Source organism: Protopterus annectens, chromosome 2.part1, assembly GCF_019279795.1.
Source record: "Protopterus annectens isolate FY-2018-M chromosome 2.part1, PAN1.0, whole genome shotgun sequence".
In the NCBI taxonomy this organism is placed as follows: Eukaryota; Metazoa; Chordata; order Ceratodontiformes; family Protopteridae; genus Protopterus; species Protopterus annectens.
Window position 1 is genome coordinate 1,667,746,394 of NC_056729.1, and position 25,907 is coordinate 1,667,772,300.

At 40.7% G+C, this 25,907-nt stretch overlaps 1 protein-coding gene across 2 annotated transcripts in view; it reads right to left on the reverse strand.

The window, feature by feature from the left end:
• Nucleotides 1–25,907, reverse strand: part of KLHL17 (kelch like family member 17) — a 1,233,332-nt gene that overhangs the window by 964,313 nt on the left and 243,112 nt on the right. For both annotated transcript variants that reach the window (XM_044063097.1, XM_044063096.1), the window contains exon 2: nucleotides 23,751–23,896. The gene's annotated coding sequence lies outside the window, so the exon portion shown is untranslated. The remainder of the gene's footprint in view (nucleotides 1–23,750; nucleotides 23,897–25,907) is intronic.

Below are 25,907 nucleotides of genomic sequence, written 5' to 3' on the forward strand. Positions count from 1 at the left end.
CTACAAAAGAGCTAGGAATGGTCCCAAACAACCAATTACTAACAGCTTCTTGTGCTGAGGTCACTTCCCCCAAGGATAGGTAGGCTGCTCAAGGCTCCCCACTCCCACTGGTGAGCAAAGAAACTTCCTTTTATCCAAGTAAGGTAATGGACAACACAGGAACTACACCACAGCCCAGAATACAGCAATGCCTGTATACTGGTTAAACTAGTCGAAAAAGGCGGGAAAACAAGGATTATTTTTTTGTTTTTTTTTGCAGAAATACACAGAAAATGCAGAGACAGTGATAAATTAGTTACACAGGCTAGCACACTTTAGTGGGCAGCTTCCACAGCTCAATTAAACAAACAAACAAGCAAACTTTCGACTAAATTCGACTAAATGTAACTTTAAGGTTCTGAATTACCTACACATACCAAAGATCTGCTAATTTAATGGTATTGACCAAAACCAGCAATTACTAGAATGGAAATATGATTCTAAACAAGCACTAAAGGGCCAGATTCCAGAAGAGTTGCTCTCACTGCAAGTCTGCCCAAATTCTGAAAGCCTTGCTCAGTGTAAGTGACTTACATTTGTGTAACGTGCATCTCCGAAGAAGCTTTCACCAGGGACCAGATTCCAAAACACCTGCTCTCACTGTAAGTGGTCACTTAAAGTGAGAGCAAGTCTTTTGGAATTGGGCTGAAAGTACTAAATATTGTAAAGGAGATAAAATAACTGCAGCTAGGATCTTTAGAAATGGAAAGGAGTAAATTACACAGAAATGCACTTAATTTATCGGAACAATGCTTGCAGAATAATGTTCAGTAAGAGGAGTAAAATTTAAGGGACGGCAGGGACTGAGCAATTTATGTAATGTTGGAGTGAATCATAATTGGTAAAATACACAAAACTCATGAAAATGTGTAGAATGGGTCATTTCATTTTGTTTTCTGTAACTGTATGTGTACCAATGTCATTGTTTAAATGCTGTGAATGTAATACAATATTTTTGGAAAAAAAAAACATTGAGATTTTTCATTGGGAGGGGGGAGTGTAAAATCGACAAATGGGAAAAGATGAAGCAGTACAAAAATGTCCCAAACCAGTTTCCAAGAAGCAGGTTACAGTCTTTCCAGGACTGGCATATTATTACTGTAACTTTATACCTAATTTGGCACAGGTAGCCTATAGTCAGATGGAATTTCAGGTCCTCCAAAAATCAAGTGGACTTCTGACACGAGCAGCCTTTGTGAATCTAGAAAGAAAAAAAAAAAAAAAGTTCTGTTTCTTATCAGTCAGTTTTCTTTTTGGGGAGTTTTTTCCTCCCTCCTGCATCGTTCTACAGCTCCCTACCTATTGCCACACATCCATCTCCAGGTCGGTCAGCTACATCCTAACCTGTGTACCTCCTCTGATGCCACACATCCATCTCCAGGTCGGTCAGCTACATCCTAACCTGTGTACCTCCTCTGATGCCACACATCCATCTCCAGGTCGGTCAGCTACATCCTAACCTGTGTACCTCCTCTGATGCCACACATCCATCTCCAGGTCGGTCAGCTACATCCTAACCTGTGTACCTCCTCTGATGCCACACATCCATCTCCAGGTCGGTCAGCTACATCCTAACCTGTGTACCTCCTCTGATGCCACACATCCATCTCCAGGTCGGTCAGCTACATCCTAACCTGTGTACCTCCTCTGATGCCACACATCCATCTCCAGGTCGGTCAGCTACATCCTAACCTGTGTACCTCCTCTGATGCCACACATCCATCTCCAGGTCGGTCAGCTACATCCTAACCTGTGTACCTCCTCTGATGCCACACATCCATCTCCAGGTCGGTCAGCTACATCCTAACCTGTGTACCTCCTCTGATGCCACACATCCATCTCCAGGTCGGTCAGCTACATCCTAACCTGTGTACCTCCTCTGACGCCACACATCCATCTCCAGGTCGGTCAGCTACATCCTAACCTGTGTACCTCCTCTGACGCCACACATCCATCTCCAGGTCGGTCAGCTACATCCTAACCTGTGTACCTCCTCTGATGCCACACATCCATCTCCAGGTCGGTCAGCTACATCCTAACCTGTGTACCTCCTCTGATGCCACACATCCATCTCCAGGTCGGTCAGCTACATCCTAACCTGTGTACCTCCTCTGATGCCACACATCCATCTCCAGGTCGGTCAGCTACATCCTAACCTGTGTACCTCCTCTGATGCCACACATCCATCTCCAGGTCGGTCAGCTACATCCTAACCTGTGTACCTCCTCTGATGCCACACATCCATCTCCAGGTCGGTCAGCTACATCCTAACCTGTGTACCTCCTCTGATGCCACACATCCATCTCCAGGTCGGTCAGCTACATCCTAACCTGTGTACCTCCTCTGATGCCACACATCCATCTCCAGGTCGGTCAGCTACATCCTAACCTGTGTACCTCCTCTGATGCCACACATCCATCTCCAGGTCGGTCAGCTACATCCTAACCTGTGTACCTCCTCTGATGCCACACATCCATCTCCAGGTCGGTCAGCTACATCCTAACCTGTGTACCTCCTCTGATGCCACACATCCATCTCCAGGTTGGTCAGCAACATCCTAACCTGTGTACCTCCTCTGATGCCACACATCCATCTCCAGGTTGGTCAGCTACATCCTAACCTGTGTACCTCCTCTGATGCCACACATCCATCTCCAGGTTGGTCAGCTACATCCTAACCTGTGTACTTCCTCTGATGGGGCTGGGACTGGAGCAAATCTTAAGGGTGTCCTGGAGGTCTGGCTGTCGATATTCTTTTGGGGGGTGGAACTCACTTGACCTATCCTGTTATTTCCCCCCCTCCCTCACAGTTCACATGGTATCATCAAGAGGGTCAAGCATTCAGTGGTGACACAAAGCATTCTGTCCCACCTCTGCAACAGCTCAGTCATGTCCCTACCCCTCTCCACCTTTGGACCACACCTCCCAATGTCAAGGTCCCCATCCTCCAGCAGGGATCACCGCATGAGGCACTCTGAGAACCACTCTCCCACTAGGAATGGTAATGTCCCTCTCCCTTTCTGGTGGCTGGAACAGAAAGGGTTTAATTTCTTCTAGATGCTAAGGCAGGGTGGAAATATACTTAGAGGAAACTATAACAGGGTGAACCTACATTAAAATAGTTACTTAAAATTATTCACTTTGGGAAAGTGTCTTTGAGGAAGCAATCAGTTGTTTCTGTGGAGAAGAGAATTTTTACCAATGGGTCTGCCTCAGAATTGGACAGTGCTATATTTTGTCCTATAACTGAGTAATGCTAGCTTCTGAGGAAACTCCTGAATACAACACTGGCCAGAGAATCTCTTTTGAAGCATTAGTAGCATTACTATACTCTACTATTTATGGGTCTGATAGCAGAAGGGCTTCTGTTACTGATGAGTGGAAACCTACCTACTATTTCTACAGTATATGATTAAACCTGAAGCATGCTGGATATGCTGGAGAAAAAGTGTACTCACTTCTATCTTCTGTATAACTCTGCTACAAGAACTATCCTTTTCTGATGCAAATAAACTGTGTCGTGTGCAGACTACATGAGCTAACAGCACATACAGCAAGAAAATGAAGCAAACTATATTCCTGCAGATTTCTGGTTTAGACAACTCTTTCGGCTAATATGTATTTGAAGTGAAGAAATTCTACATTATTTGTATTTTCCTTTCAGGTCAACAATATTTTACTTAAAACAGCAAGGCTGTATTGTTTGTTTATTCCCCAGTGCTGGGTAAAGAGATCTGAAAATTCACGGCAATTTTTCTGGGTCTCTTTTTTCATTGCTTCTTTTCCAGGACCTAACCCAATGGCTCCTCTACAGTCATCTAACTGCCCACTCATTCTAAAAGAATAGGAACCAGGTAGTCCTGAATTAGGTGAGAGTCCAGTGAAGAATGTGTACCTGCCCAAGAACCCCAGTCAGCTCTCCATTCCCTAGAGAGAGTCATCTGGTAAGGAGTGAGCCACCTTCCTGGGCCTAAAAGGCGGCTTACCCTCTCCCCATGGCAGACACTGGTGCAGTGAGTGCCTCCCCTAAGAAAGGGTGCCTTGGAGTACCAATTTCCCTCACACTGTATAGTGTCAATGCATGATGGCAGTGAGAGCCCAGAACACCACTTGGTGAACACTAATGTCTCACTTATAATTGTGAGCCTGAGACTCCTGGGATGGGCTAGCTGGTAGCAACCACTCACTCACGTTCTTTCCAGCTAACCCTTACAAGTATTCAGGCCACTAAATGGACTTTGGTGTCCTACAGAATAGCCAGGGGCTTTATCTTTCTGTGCCACATAGCTGGCCTTTTTCTGTGCCTCTTGGGAGAAGATTCTGAATTAGATGTTTCCAAAAGCCTCTTTGAAATGGAGTGAGATGGTAAGTGGCACCTAAAAACATGCTGGCTATGCCCTTTGCAACTCCCACGCTAATATCACCCGCCCCATCCAACCACTACCTTTCTTTCCACTCCACTAACTACCTTGATTATAGCAAGCTCAGATGCTCATAAGCCTAGTACTTATTATACAGCAGGAACTTCTTATTGTAACATTTGTTAATGTCTATTATGTACTTCACAGATAAAGATTCTAGTTGTCTACTGATGTACTATGTTCTTCATCTGTAAATATGTTTGTAATTAATTGCTATGTTAAATTGTTAATCGCTATGTAATCCAATGTAACTGCTGTCTGTTTATTTTAACTGTGGAGCTTTTCTCCCCGGGCCTCCGCTGAAAATGGACCTACGTCCAGTCGGACACTCCCGATCAACAAATATAAATAAATAAATAAATAAATAAAAGTGCATGGGGGAGGGGGCATAAAGGACTGGAATACCAGAAAGACCCAGATAAATGGGGAAGATCAACGTCTGTAATGGTGACAAAAAAAAAAGAAATATCAACTATGGGGTGAAAGTACAGGTGGCTGAACTCTCCCTTCATTAATTTCCTTACTTCTATCAATCTCTCCCCTGGTTCTCTCTCTAAACATACCATAACCCTGCATTTTCTCTCACTTTGTATTGCAATTCCTATTTGTATTATACTGACTTACCTTTAATTTCTCTTATAAAGTCACTAAAATTTCTCTATTAAATCATTATCATATAACTTGCATCTATTGATAACCAATGTTTTCATAATATGTCTGATTTTCGTATAATTATTTAAACTATTTGTTTTTCTGTATTATTTTTGAAGACTGTAAAATTATCGTTCTTAAAATGTTTTGTAACACATTGGAGCTTTTTTCCTCAAGCCTCCGCTAAAAATGGGCTCCTACACAGTCGGACGTTCTAGGTAATCAAATGTCAATAAATAAACAAACAACTTAAACAAAGGTCCCCGGGCCAATGATAGTGATGCTTCATGTGTGGAAAAAAAAGTATTGCCAGGAGAAAAAAAAGGCTGGCAGCTTCCACTGCCTTGAACCCACAAGGGTATCGGTTGCAAACTTGGACTGAGCAAGTCATTTAACTAGAGACACTTCTGGGCAGAGTTTGAAAAAGAGCCATGGGGATCAGTGCTCTACCCTGGAAAAGAAATGCAAACTATTAAACTGCAATGCTGGGTTCAGTCACAAGGTAGACCAACTCAGAGGAACAGGATGCTTAATGTATAAACACAGAACAGGTTCTGTTCATCTAATTAAACAGGTGGGAGGTTGGCATAATGGTCAGTGTTTACTTTCCAGACACAAGGTGCAGGGTTTGATTCTCACATAGGGTAATTAGCTAAGCTTAAAATGGCTCACAAGGCCAGTTAGCCTAGTACTAATCAATCTATCAACCTATGAACAGAAAAGAAAGGGACAGAGGACAAATCCCTGAAAGACACTAACCGCAGCAGAAGAATGGACTAAAAAAGTACCTTTGCGTAAATAAGTAAATGTACCAGAATTGTACATGTTTGAATAGATCACTGCTGCAGTAGCATAAGCTATAATGGACTTCCTGCCAAGGACTGGACCCAATGGCCAGCTTCCAAAATTTAAGAAAACCTTCCATGTACCCTAGCCACTATCCTGCACAAAGGGGCAGGATAATCTCAGCAGCTAGGGTTCCAAAATGAGTTTTCTTCCCTCCAAAGAGGAAAGGTACAGCCCTAACAAATAGGATCAATGCCAATAAAAATCTTACACCCTGGTATAAAAACTGCAAAAATCAGGGGGCTGGAGGAATGGGTGGTTACTGCAGCAGTGATCTATTGGAACACCTACTCTTACAGTAAATTTACTTACACAACTGTACCATGTTCATCACTAGATCAATGCAGCAATTAGCCTTACCTGTACAGGTAACTCACCACTGCTTAAAAACAAGGGAGGAGGAAAATGCCATCAGAGACCAAGAGGTCCTGGAGACAGTCCTAGCAAAAGCTGCTGAGGGCGTACAGAAAAAACTCATATGCAATGCTTGGGAAAGCTAAGCACCATACCTTTCAACCTCTTAGAGCAAGAAATCTGGACAAAACAATAAAAATGGCCTCTATTTTGGGCCTTTGTACCCCCATTAAATACTGTAATTACAAACTTAGAAACTTGACAGCATAGCATGTTTTGCATTAGCATGACTTTACGGAATAGTATGAAGTCTGACACTTAAATGTCAGTCTTTATTTTATTTATTTATTTACTGACATTTGTTTACAGGGAAAGTCCACTGGGCCAAAAGAACCCATTTTCAGTGGAGGCCCGGGGAGAAAAGCTCCATAATACAAGAGTACATAAAAGGTAAAACAGTACATAAATGATATGTACAGATTTTTTTGTGGTAAAAGTAATAAACTAGTTCAGTGATTAAATTATTGTACTCTAAGGTAATATAGTGGAGAAAGCACTATCTTAGCAGTATTGTGAAGGTATTTTGGGGTTATAAACAGCAGAGTGGAGAGAAGGTGGGGACAGACAGAAGGGAGGAGGTGAATAGTAGAGCATAAGATAAATTATTTGTTTTGATTAGTGAAAAAGGAAGTTTGAAGAGGTAAGGATGCAATTAGGTTGCCAGAAAACTACAATTTTATGGAACATGGACTAAATATATGAGGCAATAAACCTGGACGGTCTGTGAAAATCTGTACAGTTGGGAAGCACAGAGCACCAAGTTGTGGTCTCTAGAAACTCCTAGAGTCTGTCCCTATCAAATAAGCCCCAAAAGTAGAAGACTCCTGTAATAATGGGCCCTGCTTTTGCTTGTAAATTACTTGGTATAAGTATAGGGAAAAAGGTTAGTATGGAACAGCCATACAGAAACTGTCTGTACTTACAATGTTTGTCCCTTTTTCTTATCTTCAGGAGAATCTGCATTCCTGACGTCTTACTCCTGTCATAGTAGCATCTGAGCTGCCCAAGGATATCTAGAATATGTGATGCCTTTTTTAATTATGGAAAAAAACAGGAAGATAAATAGTCTGGATTAAGTCAAGTCTGAAAAGATCTTAGGCATAAATAAAGGATATGATCTAAAAGTAAACCTATCAATTGAAATAAGTGAGATGGGGATGACTCACCCTCACAACCGAACAGATAAAACAGTTTTTGAAGATATGAACTTCAAAATCAGCTAGCTGAGGACATCCCCAAGGAAACAGTGCATGACTTCTCAGCACCAGTGTACTAGACAGGCAGCTATTTAGAAACCCTTTTCAAAACCTATTTCAAGTGAGGTATGTAGAAAAGAGGAATCTCTGACTAGACAAACAGGTGAAGCCTGATAAGTGAGGCATAATCACTCACATAAATATTTTAGAATCAGGGCTGTCTGTGCCTTAAAAAGGGTCTGGTTCTAAGAGCGGAATCAACTAGAAACTCCTTTCTACTACTCCTTTATGATTTTCTAGCAGCAGGTTTCAATGCATCCTTTAATACCTGCTGCCCGCCCTCAGAAAAAAGGTGTCTAAAACATTTCAAGATTATTTCCCCCAGGCAATCAAGTAAGGAAATTGGGTGAGTAAGTCCATTCTGGGAAGTAGGCCTTGGCAGTTGCCCTTAGTTATTTTTAAAGAAAGGAGGAACCACAGTTGCCTAGCCGAAAGTAAGTCACCATGATTATGTTTCAGGAGTCCTTCCGAAAATGTAGCAAAACTCTAAATATCAGAGAAAAGGATGGAAATTATACCAAACAATTCCATACAAGGTAATGAAAATTGACGTCCAACTTCCAGGCCTGAGATCAAAAAAGTCCTGGAGCAGGCATAATGGTCAAGGTGTTTTCCTCACAAACCTAATGTAGGGGATATGATTCTCAGATCTGAATGAAAATTGGCTAGGCTTAACATGACCTAGTACCTGCCTAAGAACCCATAACTGACTGTTATAACTAGAGGCAAACAGAACTACTTCAGACTTTCCTCACAGATGGACCAATTCCTGGGCAACTACTAGGCTAAACTTCACATTCATGATGGTTTGTCCTGGTACTTTTTATCTTGTCTGCTACAATGCATTACCCAGGAGTGTGGGGGTTTAGGACCCAATTACCCAGACTAAGTACCATATAACTGAGGTGTTGTCTGTCAATACTAAAATTCTGCTGCTGCTATATGGCTCAAGGATTAGGAAACCTCTAGTAGAGCCATCATCCATTAAGACGTAAATATGTTTTTAAATGTTTCATGGTTGTTCCAGAGTTCCTGGAATTTCTCCCTCTTGGAAACGACTCTTCACCAAATCGTGTTGCATCTGTGTTCACAGATTAATTTTCTTACATGATAACTAAGGCTAACAAAATCAGGAGAACAGTAAAGACCCTGACATCTAGAATTCTGGGAAATTACCAATGAAATGCCAGAGTTGGATTAGAAAATTTCAGAAACTCCTGCTAGAACATTCTACTTTTAAATCAGGAATGAAAATAAGGGAGGAGTCTACCAGACATCCCAGAAAAACTGCTCTGATAGAACAAATGAGAGATTTCTCACAGTCCATCCGACCACCAGGCCATGAACGGGATCATTTACTCAAGACAGATAAATTGTAAAATGATCTGCAAATAAAGCAGTTGTCTAGTGTAAAAATAACAGACCACCCTGCCATCTGAAAAGGTTTATTGCAAAAGCTAGGCCATTTCAGAAACACTGTCTGAACGGCTAACATATCAAAGGGCAAGCCAGAAAATTGAAAATATAAATCACACACAGAAAAGGGGTAAACATGTCTTGAAAACTTTGAACACTGATATGGTTATAAAAAGAAAGGACATAACAGGAATCCAGTGACGAGGATGAAAAACTGAAAACCAGTTTCAAACATTAAAAAGAATCTCAGTCTTCAAGCAACTGCAGAAAAATGCTGTGAAGGCCACTATTATTCACTTCATATAATTTCAAACTTTATTTTTCACCGAACTGCTTACCACTCTACCTGATTTGCTGTCCCCTCAGCAAAGAATGATCAAAACTCTCAAGACTAATTGCTTGCACCTGCAGACAGCTGACTACATGTAAAGCTAGTCAGCAAGGAGAAAAATAAACTAATAACATCTGCAGATGAATGCAATAATCTTTGTAAATTTCACTCAGAACACAATGTACAGAATTCCCCCTGATCAACTGCCTTTAGCTGCAGACTTCAAGTGTCCCACAACAGCATTTGCTAATGGAGAAAAAAAAGAGCTAATATTTTTGCAGATGTAAGCCTTTCATCATTTTGTCTTATTTTTTTTTAAGTCTAATTGCCTACAAGAAAACTGTTTATAGCTTAAGCCAAAGACATCAATCTAGACATCTAACCTTATAAAAACAAGTGAAATTATCTTAATTCCACACATAATATAATCAGTACTGTTTATATTTCTTACAACTAAGAAAAAGTGTTTATTTCAATAGCTTTAACTTGAACTACAATCACTGAAAATACCCCCCAGACAGATATACACATACACACACACACACACACACACACACACACACACACACACACACTTTGCATTCTTTAAAATATAAATTGTAGTTTATATCATGAATGTTTTATACATGTGCTACTGAGAACAATAGTTTTACCTACAGTTACATTTTTCCCTTTAGTGTCCTTCTAAACATTCCTTACGGTCTATTCACAAGTTTAACAAAGCCAACAAAATTTCAGTCTCTCTCGGCCACTTTTTCTTGCAAAGTCATATTTCACAAATACTACTGATGCTTTTGTCTTCCATTTATTCAGTAATTTCTGTGTTGCTTGTCTTCTTCCTGACAATCTCCATTTCCCAACATCAGCCTCTGGTTCAAGTCCAGGGTACTCCTGGTTCATCTTGTCAGCTCTTGTACTTTTCTTCCCTGTCTCTCAAGCATTTACCTTTGCAACAAAGGAAATGGGTTAACTGGCAAACTCTATATGACCTTCATTGTCAGAAGAATGAGAAGAAGCCCCCTTCTGCTTGCTGGCTCAGTTTTTACTGGATAAGTTTTTTTTTTTCCTACTTAGCTTGCTCTTCATCCAAAATGTCTCTGATCCACCAGGATATTCTCAAGATAGCTGGATACAACAGTTTGAATCACACATCTTTCAACTTTCCCAACTTGGGATAAATTTGCTGATCTTCTGCCTGGTATATAGTGAATAGTCATTTTCCACAAACACTTTGATGAAGTAGCACAAACTATTAAGCCAATATAGGGATGGAGAAAGATGGAGATGACTAAAGGTATAGAGAATAGGCAAGAGAGGTCTAGAATGTACTGGAGAAAATTGAGAAAGGAACCAAGGTATTGGGAGCAAATAATTAGAAAGGGAAAGGTAACAGAATTCTGGAGAACTGAAGGCCACTGACAAGGTCAAATCTGTGCATATGACATACCTTGACTTGGCAAAGCCTTTCAACAGAATCCCACACTCGAGCATTACCGATAAACTTAGCAAACTGAATTTAAACCCTTTATTGTAAGATGGGTTGCCAATTTTCCCACAAACCAGACACACGCTATCAAAGTGGGTGACTCCACATCAAACAGTAGACCTGTCACTGGTGGGGTGCCACAGGGTTCAGTAATGGAACCTCTACTGTTTGGTATATACTTCTAAGAAGTTCAGGCCAAAAACTGAGTGCATTTATTGAATCCCCAAATGATGTCAGTATACTCCAGGAGGGTCTTACACAGACCATTGAATAGCATCTTACTCACGAGCTCAAACTGAATGCAAAGAAATAACATCATTATTCCCTTTGGCAAAAACAATGTCCCTTCACACTATCAAATCAAGAACAATACCCTAAGTACCTATGAAGTGGTAAGGGATCTGGGATCACAAGTAGATTGCGATCTTAACTTCGCCCACCATGTGTCTATTGTAATAAGGAAGACTTTCTATGTAGCACACTTTATCAGTAAAGGCATCAACTCAAGAGCAAAGGAGGTTATAACCCCCTCTATACTCTGCACTAATCTTACCCTTAATTGAGTACAATGCCACATTTGGCATGCACCTTACAAAGCACCTGCAGCAACTGGAAAGATCAGATGTTAACAAAGAAGATCAAGGGACTCCAGCACATGCCATACACAGACTGACTAAAGTCCCTGTCACTGTACTCTGCATCATACAGACTTCTTAGGGGAGACTTATGCCTGGCTTACAGAACAATATCAGACCCAAACCTAATGAACTTGCTGCATCTCCGTAAATCATATGGGACTAGAGCTACCCATTCCAGGGACCTAAATATGGCCTGTGACTTAAACGGGACATGCTGGAGGTACAGATTTGTCTCCCAGCGACTGCAGTATCTTTGGAATAGGCTACCTATTTGTGTGAAACAGAGCACCTCTATGACACTGTTAAAGAGGAACCTGGACGACTGGAAGGAGCACCGTAAATTCTTTGTAGGGATAGCACCCACAACCCTCCTGGACACAGGCAATCATTACTAAATGCAATCTTGGGTACTGACCAGCATATCTATGGTATTACATTGGGATGAACTGACTTGGCTTGAAATGACCTCCAGGCCGATGGGATCATAGGAGTTTACTAGGCTATGAAAATGGGGAGAGGCCAAGAACTCACTTGGACTGCAGACTACAGATTGCCTTCCTTTATCAGGGATTGATTATCAGAGTACAGGTAAACAGACAAAAAATTGGGGGAGCCTAACTGTAAGACCAGCACTGATAAGGTTTTAGTAGAATCTAGAACAGAAACTGCTGCTAAAAGAGGGATAATTAGTAGGTCGTATAAAATACTGCATGGTAACTATAGGAATTAATCAATCTGAGGAGATTAGAAAGGATTGGAAAAAAAGATTAGATAAGCAATTCCCAAAGAAACAATGTAGGGATATATGTACGGCTCTCAAACATGCAACAAAGTTGAGAAGATTTAGGATCTTTGCTTGGAAGTGTTTGCATAGGTATTTTTATAGCCCAAGCAGGCTCCAAAGATTTTTCCTACGGTACATTGCAAATGTTGGAGGTATGATGGGAACATACCTCTCAACATCTTCACACAAGAAATCTGGACACAGCCAAAAATAATTAGGGGAGAAAAGCCCCAAAATAGGGACAAATATTAAATATTACTTTTATAAACCTAGAACGTTGCTGGAATTACAAGCTTTGCATTCGTATGCATTTTTTGAAGGATATGAAGTCTGACATACAAATGTCTGTCATTACTTAGTTACTTGGGTCATCAATGTTTTCCAAAAAAAAAAAAACAAATTTTCCGAGAGGCAGACCAAAATATGACACAAAAATCTGGACATTCTGTGAAAATCTGGACAGGTGAGAGTTACGGATGGGGAAGAAAGAGGTAATTGGGAACATATTTTCTGGGACTGTAATGAGTTGTCAGACTAAAAATTCCCTGCAGACTGCTCTATCAGAATTGCTGGGTGAGCAAATTGGAGTAAATAAGGAAATTACTTTTTTGAGCTGTGATACAGAATTGGAATTGCCAAGACTTAGCAAGGCCTTGCTGAGTTTAATTCTGGTGGCTGTCAGCTGTATTAAAAGTAGTAAATATAGTAACAGAGATAAAGCAACTGGAACCGCCATCTTCAGAAAAGGGCAGGGGAAAATAACTTAGAAAACATGGGAATTGTGGGGAAAAAAACATGCAGAATAATGTTTTGAATGAAGAATGAGGTTTAAGGGAATGAGCTTTGTAATATTTTACTGAATGACTCGATAGATTATAAGTGATGCACAATGTTTACAACTAAACTATGTCAATATGGTTTGTTTTCATTTATATAAATGTAGGATTGCTTATGGCATAAGTGATAATTTAATAAAGATGTTTCTTGTTTGAAAAAAACACTCTGCTGTCTCCAATTTTAATAATCGAAGCTTTCTGCTGGTATTACTGCAGCTTCACTAGTATACATTTTGGCTACTATCACATGGCCAGGTTTGGAATATACACTCCATGTACCCTTTCAGTAAACAAATCCTGCTGTTGAACATCAGCACACCTGTTTGTTTGTTGTTTCATAAAGCGAATATAATCTGTTCCTTCCAGATTATCTAGTACAGCAGAAAATCTAAGGTTTTCTCCACATGCTCTTTCTTGTAACTACTATTTTTGAAACAGCTGTTGCTGAGAAGCCACATAACTCAGCCAGCATTTTCTTCACTTCAATCTCTGATTTTTTACAGTTTTATCAGTTCATCTGAACAGCTTAGTTAAAGTTCCTTTCTACTTTTTCCAGCCTTGTGTTACTTATATTTGTTGACCAGGAGTATCCAACTGGACGTAGGTCCATTTTCAGCAGAAGCCCGGGGAGAAAAGCTCCACAGTTAAAATAAACAGACAGTAGTTACATTGGATTACATAGCGATTAACAATTTACATAGCAATTACTTACAACATATTTACAGATGAAGAACATAGTACATCAGTAGACAACTAGAATCTTTATCTGTGAAGTACGTAACAGACATTAACAAATGTTACAATAAGAATTTCCTGCTGTATAATAATTACTAGGCTTATGAGCATCTGAGCTTGCTATAATCAAGGTAGTTAGTGGGGTGGAAAGAAAGGTAGCGGTTGGATGGGGTGGGTGATATTAGAGTGGGAGTTGCAAGGGCATAGCCAGCATGTTTTTAGTTAAGTTAATATACTCAATATACTTAATATTGAACCCACAGACATTGCCAACATCCTAGCTGACAGGTTCAGCGCAAACTTCTCCCCCCCCTCCCCACCAAAAGGGCAAATATCTATCCCAGCAGAATGCTGCCCCCCTGACATCTCAGATGCTCAGGTAAGAGCCGCCCTCTCCAAAGCAAAAAACACAGCATCAATGGGACAAGACGGTGTCCCGGGCTGCATCCTACATGAACTCCAAGAAGAGCTAAACCCAAACATAAATCTGCTGTTCAATCTCAGCCTTACTACAGGATATGTGCCCAAAGAGTGGCGTACAGCAACAGTGGTCCCTCTCCATAAAGGTGGTGCCTCAACGGATCCTGGAAACTATCGCCCCATAAGCCTGACTAGCTTGGTCTGCAAAGCTATGGAAAGGATCATCATGGACCTCATAAATAAAGATATTGGGGACCTACAGATACTGGATCCTACCCAGTTTGGCTTTGTTAAGGGCAGATCCTGCCTCTTAAACCTGGTTGATTTCTTTGAAACAGTCACCAAGGCGATTGACGAGGGGAAGGTGGTCCACACAGCCTACCTGGACCTCGCAAAAGCCTTCGATACAATACCCCACTCGGGCATTATAGATAAGCTCACCAGCTTAAATATGAACCCCTATGTCACTAGATGGATTGCAAACTGGCTCAAGGACAGAACCCACATGGTTAGAATTGCTGGAGCCATGTCAGACTCCAAACCAGTTACAAGTGGTGTCCCACAAGGCTCAGTCCTGGGACCTCTTCTCTTGTTTGGTATATATTTCTTGGAGGTACAGGCCAACACGGAATGACTGTGGCTGACCAAGTTCGCAGATGACTGAAAACTGGGCGCCATAATCGACTCTCCAGCCGACACAAGAATCCTCCAAAAGGGCCTCATAGAAACAGACAACTGGTGCCAGAGCCATGGCCTCAAGCTAAATGCCAAAAAGTGTATAGTCATCCCCTTTGGCAAAAACAAAGTGCCCACAAATTACCACATAGGTGGTAATCCATTAAGTACAGAAGAAGTAATTGGGGACCTGGGGACCCAAGTTGATAGCAATCCATCATTTGACAACCACGTGGCCAAAGTGGTTAGAAAAGCATTTTATATAGCCCACCTAATCATGAAGGGATTCACATCTAGATCAGGGGAGGTCATCGTGCCTCTTTACTCATCCCTCATCAGGCCCATAATTGAGTACAATGCCCCTTTTGGGATGTACCTTACCAGACACCTGCAGCAACTGGAAAGACCCCAAAAGTACCTCACCAAGAGGATCAAAGGGCTCAAACAGATGCCATATGCTGCCCAGTTAAAGAAACTCCAGCTCTACTCAGTGGCATACCGCCTGTTCAGAGGCGATCTGTGCCTGACGTATAAAGCCACGTCCAACCCGGAATTAATGGACATGCTGCACCTCAGAAAATCCAAATCCCATCGAGCTCTGGCTGAGAGACTTGAACCCCAGCACTGAAATAAATAGGACATGCTGGAGGGACAGATTCATAACCCAGAGGCTCCCTTCACTCTGGAATAAAATCCCAGTCCAGGTTAGGCAGAGTCCCTCATTGACTCTCTTCAAGAGGAATCGATGAGTGGATGGGAGATCGTAGGTTTACCCCGGGTATCACTTCTGTGTCACTGTTAGACAGAGGCACAGTATACTAACCTCGAAAAAGGGCATAGCAAAATAAATTTAAAATGGGTGGCGAAAGCCAAACACATTCTGGCTAGGCTTATAAATGCCCTAGGGCAGATAGCCTAGTATGAACCTATGAACCTATTAATATACTTAAGTAAAATATTATTATAATATAATATTTTATATATATATAATACATTATATTTTACATATATATATATATATATATATATATATATATAATATAATATATATATATATATATATAATATATTAGTAATATTAATATACTTAATATACTCAAGTATATATAATATATTTTATATATATATATATATATATATATATAATACATTATATTTTACATATATATATATATATATATATATATATATATAATATAATATATATAATATATTAGTAATATTAATATACTTAACATACTTAATATACTTAAGTTGATAAACTCCTTAAATGTTTCAATTTTTGTAATTACCTTGGAGTTCATTTGATTTATTTTTTCCTTTACATTACTGGAAGCCACTCCTTATATCAAAGGTGAACAGACTGCTTTTTTTTCTGAATAGCTGCAAGATTCTTCTCAACCAGTTTTCTCTTCACTTTTTTTTTCTGGTTGATTTTCTTTCAAGTTCTCCAAATTTCTTTGTCGGCATCCAGGCAGTATGCTTACTAGCCAGTAACCAAATTTTACCCAAGCTAATTTCATTGGCCCTTTTTTCTCAGTTTCTGTTTTCACACTGAGAAAAGGGAAACTAAGCTGTTGATCAGCATACAGCCATGTTGGAAGTCCAATGTAGTCTTAGTGCCAACGTGAGCAAGACCACTGAAACAAGAAAATCTCAGAGTCCACAAGAATCTAAAATGGACACAAGTTGGTTACAAACCACTTTTTAAACAACTTTCCTAAGGAAAGGTTAGGCACTGGCCATTAACTTTCCAGAATATCTGGCTCCAGACTAGAATTAATAAGGACCGACACAACTGACCACTCTATAATCAAAGACAATATACTGGCACCACTCTATAATCAAAGACAATACACTGGCCCTCAAAGAAGTCTGGATAATTCTAAAAGTGAAAGGGCAGCTGACCTGTGTCTATACCACAGCTACTAGGAGTCAACATTAGAAGCATTAACATGAACTCTTCAATATTGAAGGTATCAGACCCATCTAAAGTCAAGTTTGTTCCATCTGCTGTAGCAAGTCCTCTGTGCACCTCAAGAAATGACTCTCATCTAGCAAAGCCAGACTTATCTGTGAAGACTCAACTAGCTACAGTTATGTGAAGTAAAAGCACCTGGAGGGATCCAAACAAGTCAGGCTGTGCAGTTTGTCTGTCACTCAGAACAACTAAGCAGGTTGCTTCTTTTCTTCACAGAGGACATCTTCCTGGATGGATAACCAACATTCTTACAGAAGATATTCGGCTTGTACTGAAAAAACCCAGATCAGTGATAATTAGTAATCTAGAAAGCAGATGTGGTTCCATTTGCATTCTAACCTTTGCCTTGCGATGTGTAAAAGCAGAGCTCTGAATCAAGTCACAGCTCCCCAACAGCCACGGAAGCAACACGTACATGCAGAAGGTTTCAGTATTCAACGACCATGGCCAAAAAACCCATCTACGTTAAAGACAAAGAAAGGTACACAAAGAACAATAAATAAGTTAGTAATGTTAATTTCATACACTCAAACCACGCAACACTGAGTAGAACAGGAAAGGGCAGCTGAAGGATGAGCTGGACTAAGTTGGAATCACACCAGTAGATTGATTTCAACTCCAGACCTGAAGTGATCATACAAAGTTGAAACAAAGTCTGATGTGTAACAAGGGCTCATGAGCAGAAACAGTAACCAACATCTTGGATCCAAGACCTTTCATATGGATGAGCCATAGAATCACTGGCAAACCAGATGTTGAAATGATGCACCACCTTCCACAAGAAGTCCTTCCCTTTTTACTGCCAGCACAAGCCAGTTAGGACTCATCACTGACATGACAAGGAAATTCAAACTCCTGCAAGAAGGCCGTCATCTTACTGGATAAATGATGAATGAGAAGACACCTGCAATTCAAGACATACTCAAAGACAAGGAACATGGACAACATCCAACCCCATTTGAAACAAAGGCTACAACCCTCCAAATGCTATAACATATAAGGGGAGGAATGAGTGAAAAACACAGAGGTACAAAGGCTACCAAGTGAAGGCTAAAGCTGGACTCAAGCCAGGTCTCTGTAAAAAATATGAAGCTAACCTCATGCTGCAAGTCCACAATGATACCAGTTTTGCTGTAGACAGAACTCACCTTTGAGCAGAGTACCCAGTACAGGACTAATGGTCTAAAAATCCCAGCTATAGGCCTAAGCAGTAAATTAAGCTCACCACTAGCCTACAGGTCAGTGTGCAGTTTCACTACGGTGATGCAAGAGTAAACCCACTTGCTGGGATCATCCCATTTCAGTATACAAGAATGAGCAATGCCCATGTCTCACTCCACCCTATGCTATCACAGGGGTCACAACAATTAAATGGTTTATAAGATCCCAGACCAATTAGAGAAGGAACAAAGAACAAAAGGTACTTAAACTGTCACTTTTTGCCTGCTTCAGACTAGGTATCGACCCAGAAAGGACACAGCTGAAATCAGGTCTATAGATTTTGCAGCAAATGCTGCTAAAAACAATTTCTCCCAAGTGCAACCCGCTCCACTTCCCTACCCTGCCCCCATTCCCACTCCCACATTCAATTACATTTATTCCTAACCAACCACACCCATTGCTTCTCTCACCTAATGAAAATTCCTCAGCACTCACCAATTATCCACTCATAGGACACACCTTAGACACCTCCTCTAGTAAATTAAGACTACATCCCACCTTGCTTTCACTTGCATAATCACCTCTCCTTACTCCAACACACTCTATTCAACCAAAATACACTTACCAACTAATAGACACCCACCTCATCCTTACCATGCTCACTGTCTTTCTACTACACCATGCTCATCCTTCATTGTGTAGCACTATTCACTCTTAGCCATCCTACCTTACATCCTATCACACAAACGTAAGGTACACCAAGCACACTTACTTCCATCACCCATATAATCCATTCAAAGTAAAAGCAATTACATTTGCCATTAACCCAGCTATCTACAACTACACAACTTCAGATCTCGCCCCCCACAAATAGCTCCCCTAATATACTACCCTACAGGCAACCATGCAATACAATAAACTAATACTCAAATACCTAAAGAACAACTGCTTAACAGCCAGCCTACTCAGTCTTAGTGGAGATATTCACCCCAACCATGGACCCTCACTCTTTCTGGACAACACAATCAGTGCTCAAAACCACTCTCTTAATATCCCCAGAAAAAGTAAAGATCTATTCATAATAAACTTAAACATAAAAAGCATTTTAAACAAAATACAGGAACTTCATGCAAGCCTATCTCTATATTCCCCTGACATAATCCTTCTGACAGAAACCTGGCTCAAACCAGATATCCTTGATAATGAAATTCTTCCCACTGGCTATAGCATTCTCAGGCAATATAAGAAAACAAAAAGGGGTGGCAGTATAGCCCTGCTCTTCAAAAACCATCTTACATTACAGAGGGTTAACCTTAACCCCCGAATATCTCCAACTAAGACATACTCTTGGTTAAAATAAAACTCAACCAAAATAAAACTATCAACATCATAGGTACCTATATTCCTCCAGGCAACAACATAGACAAACTTGAAGCCATCCTACAATGGTCCTCCAATAACCTCTCACAACAGATCATTATACTAGGGGACTTTAATATTAACTGGTACTCCTGCAACTCTGACCACCCTACCACCCATATCAACCTCTATGGCTTTACCCAATTAATTCAAACCACAAGGTTTGATAAAACTACTAAAAAGGAAACTATCCTTGACTGGATTCTCACCAACTATTCCACAGTTTCCTATAGTTCTGGTACCCTCCATGATTCACTCAGTGACCACCTCCCAACATACATTATACGTCATCAGGCAAATCCTACAAAAAACCCATCTACATACCAAATTCGCAACACCACAAATTTCAGGCCTCAAGATTTCATAACATCCCTTAAGCTCTGCAACTGGAAACCCCTCAAAACTTTATCCCTAGACAGTGCAGTCGACTACTTTAACACCACATTTTTAAATATATTAAATAACATGGTCCCTATCAGGACAATATGAGCAAAATCTAATTACTCTCCTTGGCTCACTAAACAGACAAAATCACTCCTAAAAGAAAAGGATAAAGTGTGGCACGAATGGACCCACAAAACATCAATAGTTGCTCACCAGAAGTATCTCCAGCTAAGAAACAAAGCCAAAACCCAAATAAGACTTGATAAGAAGAATTACTATACTAGCTTACAAGCTAAATACATAATCCCCAAAAATTCTGGATCACTTTAAATAAAATATTACAACCAGGTCAAACTAAGACCCCTCAACCAGTAGCAAGTAATCCCCTAGAATGTATTGCTACCCAGTTTAATAAATAGTTCATTGACTCATCAAAATCCTTACTAACCAAAACTTCCTATCACTGCCCATCAACCTAACCTCTCTACTAGACAATAACAACATATTCTCCTTAAAACCAGTCCCAACACACAACATACACAAATACTTGCTCATGCTAAAGCCCACAACCCTGGCAGCTGACAACCTACCCTCAACACCCTTAAAAATAGCAGCTGAAGCCATCTCCTATCCAGTTTCCCTACTAATTAACCATTCCATATCCAAGCAATGCATCCCCACTCTCTGGAAAATTGCTCACATCACACTCCTACACAAAGGAGGTCCCTCCACCAACTTCTCTAACTATCGGCCCATAACAATCCTATCCCCTCTATCAAAAATCCTTGAAAGGTGTGTTCACACCCAAATACTTAACCATCTCCTAGGCAATAAATTACTTACAAATACTCAGCACGGCTTTCACCCCTACCACAGTACTAACACAACCCTTATTAGCTTCACTAACACCAGTCAACTTAGAAATAACGGTGACCTAGTATCAGCAATCTTTTTAGACTTATCAAAAGCCTTTGATACAGTGTCTCATAACAAACTGCTGGACTGCCTTGTCCAAACTGAACCTAAGCTACTCCACTCTAGCCTGGTTTCTGAAGTACCTCATAGATCGGCAACAAGCGGTACGGTGGAATAAAGCTCTTTCTCCCTTACTACCAGGGACTATGGGCATGCCTCAAGGGTCTATTCTGGCCCCCTCCTTTTTAACCTGTTTACAAATAATCTCCATAATGCTACAACTCTAGCCACCCTTATACAGTATGCAGATGACTCCACTGTCATATGTTCTGCCCCAACTCTACCTGAACTACAGAACTTAACCCAAACATCCTTCAAGGCTACTGAATCATGGTTAGCAGATGCCCAATTAATCTTGAACCCAAATAAAACTAATCTCATGCTCTTCCACTCCACTAAATTCAAAACCCAATCCACTTACTTCAACATCACATCCAGTAATAAGACTTTGATTGAATCAGTACCATTCACCCAACTTCTCTGTGTTATTGATCAAAATCTGAAGTACGACTTACACATTGCCCAGACCACAATGCAAAAACTACCTACCCACAAACTCCAGAATAACCACAGCCAGAACTCATCTTCTGTCAGCTTTACTATATGCCTCACCCATCCTTACCAACCTCTCCAAATCAGACCTAAGGAAGCTAGATGCCCGCTATAATAAGAGCCAAATTTGCCACAGCTGTCTTCCTAGAACCCATCATTGTAAGGCCCAAAGACAACTATCTGAGTTAGAACTACCCCACCAACTCATTCTCATTCAACTCTCTACTGCCCACCAAATGTACTATAAATCCGATAAAACACCACCTCTATAAGCCCTCCTCAATCCCCATATAAGTACCCGTCCACTAAGATCCACTAATAAATCTATAATTGAAATAACCAGGAGTAAAAATAGCTCAGGTGACCCTCTATACTCCTACTACATTACTAAACTGCGGAATGCCTTACCACTTGAAATTAGAACTATAACTAGTTTAAAAAACTTGAAGCATCACTTTAAAGCCCACCTCACCAATTCCTGGACTTGTACATGTACTGGGCATGGGTAGCCCAAACCATGGAACTAGCCGATTTTAAAATTTTAATTGCATATGTAATTAGCATTGAATTTAAGCCATATGACTACCTTACGTTGTTTTTTTTTTCTTTCTCACTATTAACATCTTCCAGATTTTAAGTCTTCAGTTTGCTATGCTACCTGTCTATAAGACTAAGTATCGTAATTGCACTATTACTGTATACAATGTCACTACCTGTTACTATAAGAACGGCCTTCTAGAAGCACTGTTATACAAGATTACTGGTCTTGTCTCCCACTTGACCAATTTATTCTGTTCTAGTCTTTTTACCATTATGAATGTCTGTTACTATTTTTTCTTTATTGTATTATACAATTTTCTTTCTACTAACAAAATAGTTTACTAACAATGGAGCTTTTCTCCCCGAGCCTCCGCTGAAAAAGGGTTTTATGTCCAGTCGGACTCTCCTGGTAAACAAATGTAAAATAAAAAATAAAATAAGTGCAAGAAATGTCCATCATAGACGCACCTCATAACAGACTTAATGGGTTCATAGATGTGTACTAGGCTAACGACCACTGGGTTTTTTTTTTAATCCTAGCCATGTATCCCAAATCTCTGACAAATGCTGGTACCCTTGTCAAATGCAAGCATTAGCTTGGGAAATGAAACATTTGCAAGCAAGGGTCTGAAAGAGGAGCCATTTTACAGACTGCCCTTGTCCATTACAGGCACAGGTGCCAAATTAGGGATGAATTTCCTGTTCCTCAACAGCCTGTAGGAGACTGAATAACGAGGAGAAGGCTTTGAGGTGGTCTGAACAGGACATGTTATTTATGTCCTATATTCTTCTAGTGAGGCACCTTTGTGGACATTCCAATTGCTGGATGTGCCTCCTTAGGTACATACCAAAGGGGTACTGTACTCAAGGACAGGTATGACTGCCAAATACAGTAGAACAACGACCTCCTTGGACCAAAATGCCATAGCTTTGCTTACATGTTGCCCAACACAGAATGATTTCCACACTACCATAGACACATGGGTGGTCAAAAGTTAAGATTAGTGTCCATGTGTGCCCCCAAGTCCCAGAATACTCTGTCAACAATCTGAATATTACATGACGACAATATTTCCTGCAGTAGAAAATAAAAAATAAAGTACTCCTGCGATGAAATTCAAAATCTACCTAAAGCAGCCCCCCTCCAACACTCTCTCTCTCTCGCACTCTCTCTCTCTCTCTCTCTCGCACACTCTCTCTCGCTCTCTCTCTCTCTCTCTCTCTCTCTCGCTCTCTCTCTCTCTCTCTCTCTCTCTCTCTCACTCTCTCTCTCTCTCGCACTCTCTCTCTCTCGCACACTCTCTCTCTCGCACTCTCTCTCTCTCGCACACTCTCTCTCTCTCTCTCGCACTCTCTCTCTCACACTCTCTCTCTCGCACACTCTCTCTCGCACACTCTCTCGCGTTCTCTCTCTCACAGGTGCTCTCTCTCGCCACACACACACTCACACATACACACTCGCACACAGATATCACCATGTACAGGCTTGCTTGTTTAAGAAACCACTTTTTTTTGCTTGTCTAGTGTCTGCCTAATGAAAGACAGATTGGGAAAGGGACAGTGGTCAATTTTGGCCATTTTCTTAACTTACACTAGTGTTTACCCAGTCCATTATGTATTTCATCATAATGACTTGTCAGACAGAAATGAAAAAGAGGGAATGTGAGTGCCCGTATGACTGTTATATCTGGATAATTAAAAAGTTGGGGAAAGGATTAATGCTGCAGGGTGTACAATTATTTTGTTAAACAAATATAAATATTTGGCATACACACTGCAATAGTAACTTACATGAAATTCTCCTTGTAATTCAGAAGCCGATGACCATAACTTAAACTACATGTGGTACGGCACTTGTTCTTCAAATTCTAGCACTGGAAGAAGCGAAACCCAGATCTCTCCATTGCTGGATCACCACCAATATTACTTTACTTTACCTGTGAAAACAACACATTGAGAAGTTATTTAGTTACCTGTCTTAGGAGAAGACCATGAGGAATAATAATGCTCTATACGAACCATCCATTATATGACATCTTGGAAACCTCCAGACTATAACTGACTCATGCTTATTTTTAATTTATAAGAGCTCACAAAAACTGTCACAGCACAGAAACAAAAAAAAAAAAATAAATAAAACAAGCAAGCATCAAAGGAGTCAAAAAAATAATGCCCAAATCACAAAAAGGCAAAAAAAAAAAAAAAAGATGCAGTTACAGGGGGGCTAGCCCCAATGTCCCTCCATAAGTGGGGACAAACCCCTAGACCCCCCAAGCTTTACTATATCATATGGAAAGCTGAAACAATTTGAAGAAGGGAGAAATCTCCCCAAAAGGGAAATCACTGCCGGCTCACAGTAATAATGGAAAACAATTGGTGTTATGTCCTTGGGCTCTTTTGCTTCGAGTAAATGATGCTTGAAGAATTCAGCTCATCCACCTATACAGGAGCCACATATGTATACACACATCTACACAATCTCCACCTACGTACTTGAATACACACCAACACAGGTTTATGACAAATGTTTATAACCGATGCAACTCCAGCAGGTTGTACATATGACTAAAAATTAAAGTCATGTACTCACCATAACTAGGCCTCTGCGTTGTCCATTTTCTTTCTTTCTCCACATCTGGGTTACAGATCTGATCCTCAGATCAGACTCAGCCACATTCTACAGATGTTGGATCCAACGCTCAAGCTCCTCCCTCTACCCATAATGCCCTAGTCCAGTCACAATACCTCAGATCGAGTTTACTGCCATAAAGATTTTAGTCTATAACAGAAGAGGAGAGTATAAAATTAGAGAAGTACTCAAATCCAGAAGTACAGGTTCCAAGAAAATCCATCATCTCACTCCAGACGATGACAGGACGGGGGAAGAGGGGGTTGAGGAAAAACGAAGATGGACAACACAGATGCCTGGTTATGGTGCGTACATAACTTTAAAAACCGATGTTTTCCTTTTCCTTCTTCATGAACGTATGGGACAGAGTCCCCAGGTACATAAATCTTGGCTGGTCCTCATGGAAGTATATTCCAGAGAACTACAGAACCAAAGACAGTTCTGCTTCTGGAAACTAAGTCCAATTTGTAATGAGTAATAAAGGTATGAGCATTAGACCATGTGGCTGCTGCACAAAGATCATCAATGGAAGTTCCAGTACAGAAGGGCAGATGAAGTAGCCATGGATTTAGTTGAATGGGCCGTGGGTGGTTTTGGTAGGGAGAGGCCTTGCTGAGAATAAATCCAGGAAATGCAATTAGTTATCCATTTGGTCAATGTAACTTTAGAAATTGGAGAAACCAATGGACTCGGTGAAAAGGAAACAAACAGTTAGTTATGTACTCACCATAACGATCGATGTATGTGGTCCATCTCGCCTACATTCCTTACTCACGGGTTCGGAGCCAAGAATCGGCTCAGACTCGGCCAAATTTCTCTAGCACAAAGTCTCTAATTGGCTGGACTAACCCGGTATCCCAAGATGCACCTCGCCCTAGCCCCAGATCTTGTTTGCAATCATAACCCATACTCAATCAAGACTGAAAGAAATTCCAGCCAGATAAGGGACAAAACATTCACTGACCTTGAAGGATCCACAGAGCCAATATTCCTCCAAATTCTCTAGGAAGGGGGCAGGTGGGAGGGTAAGTACAAATGTAGGCGAGATGGACCACATACATCGATCGTTATGGTGAGTACATAACTAACTGATGTTATGTGGTCCTATCTCGCCTACATTCCTTACTCACGGGACAGCGTCCCCAGCACCTCTATCCTGGGAGGCTCATAGGAAGATACTCCTGAGAACCGTGGTTCCAAAGGAAGCCCGGCCCCTAGAAGCCACGTCCAGCTTGCATAGAAAGGTGGACCCATGAGCCAAATATCTCAAGGAAGCCTAGGGCTTAGAACATAGCCCTAGAAGCCACTTGAAAGGTAAT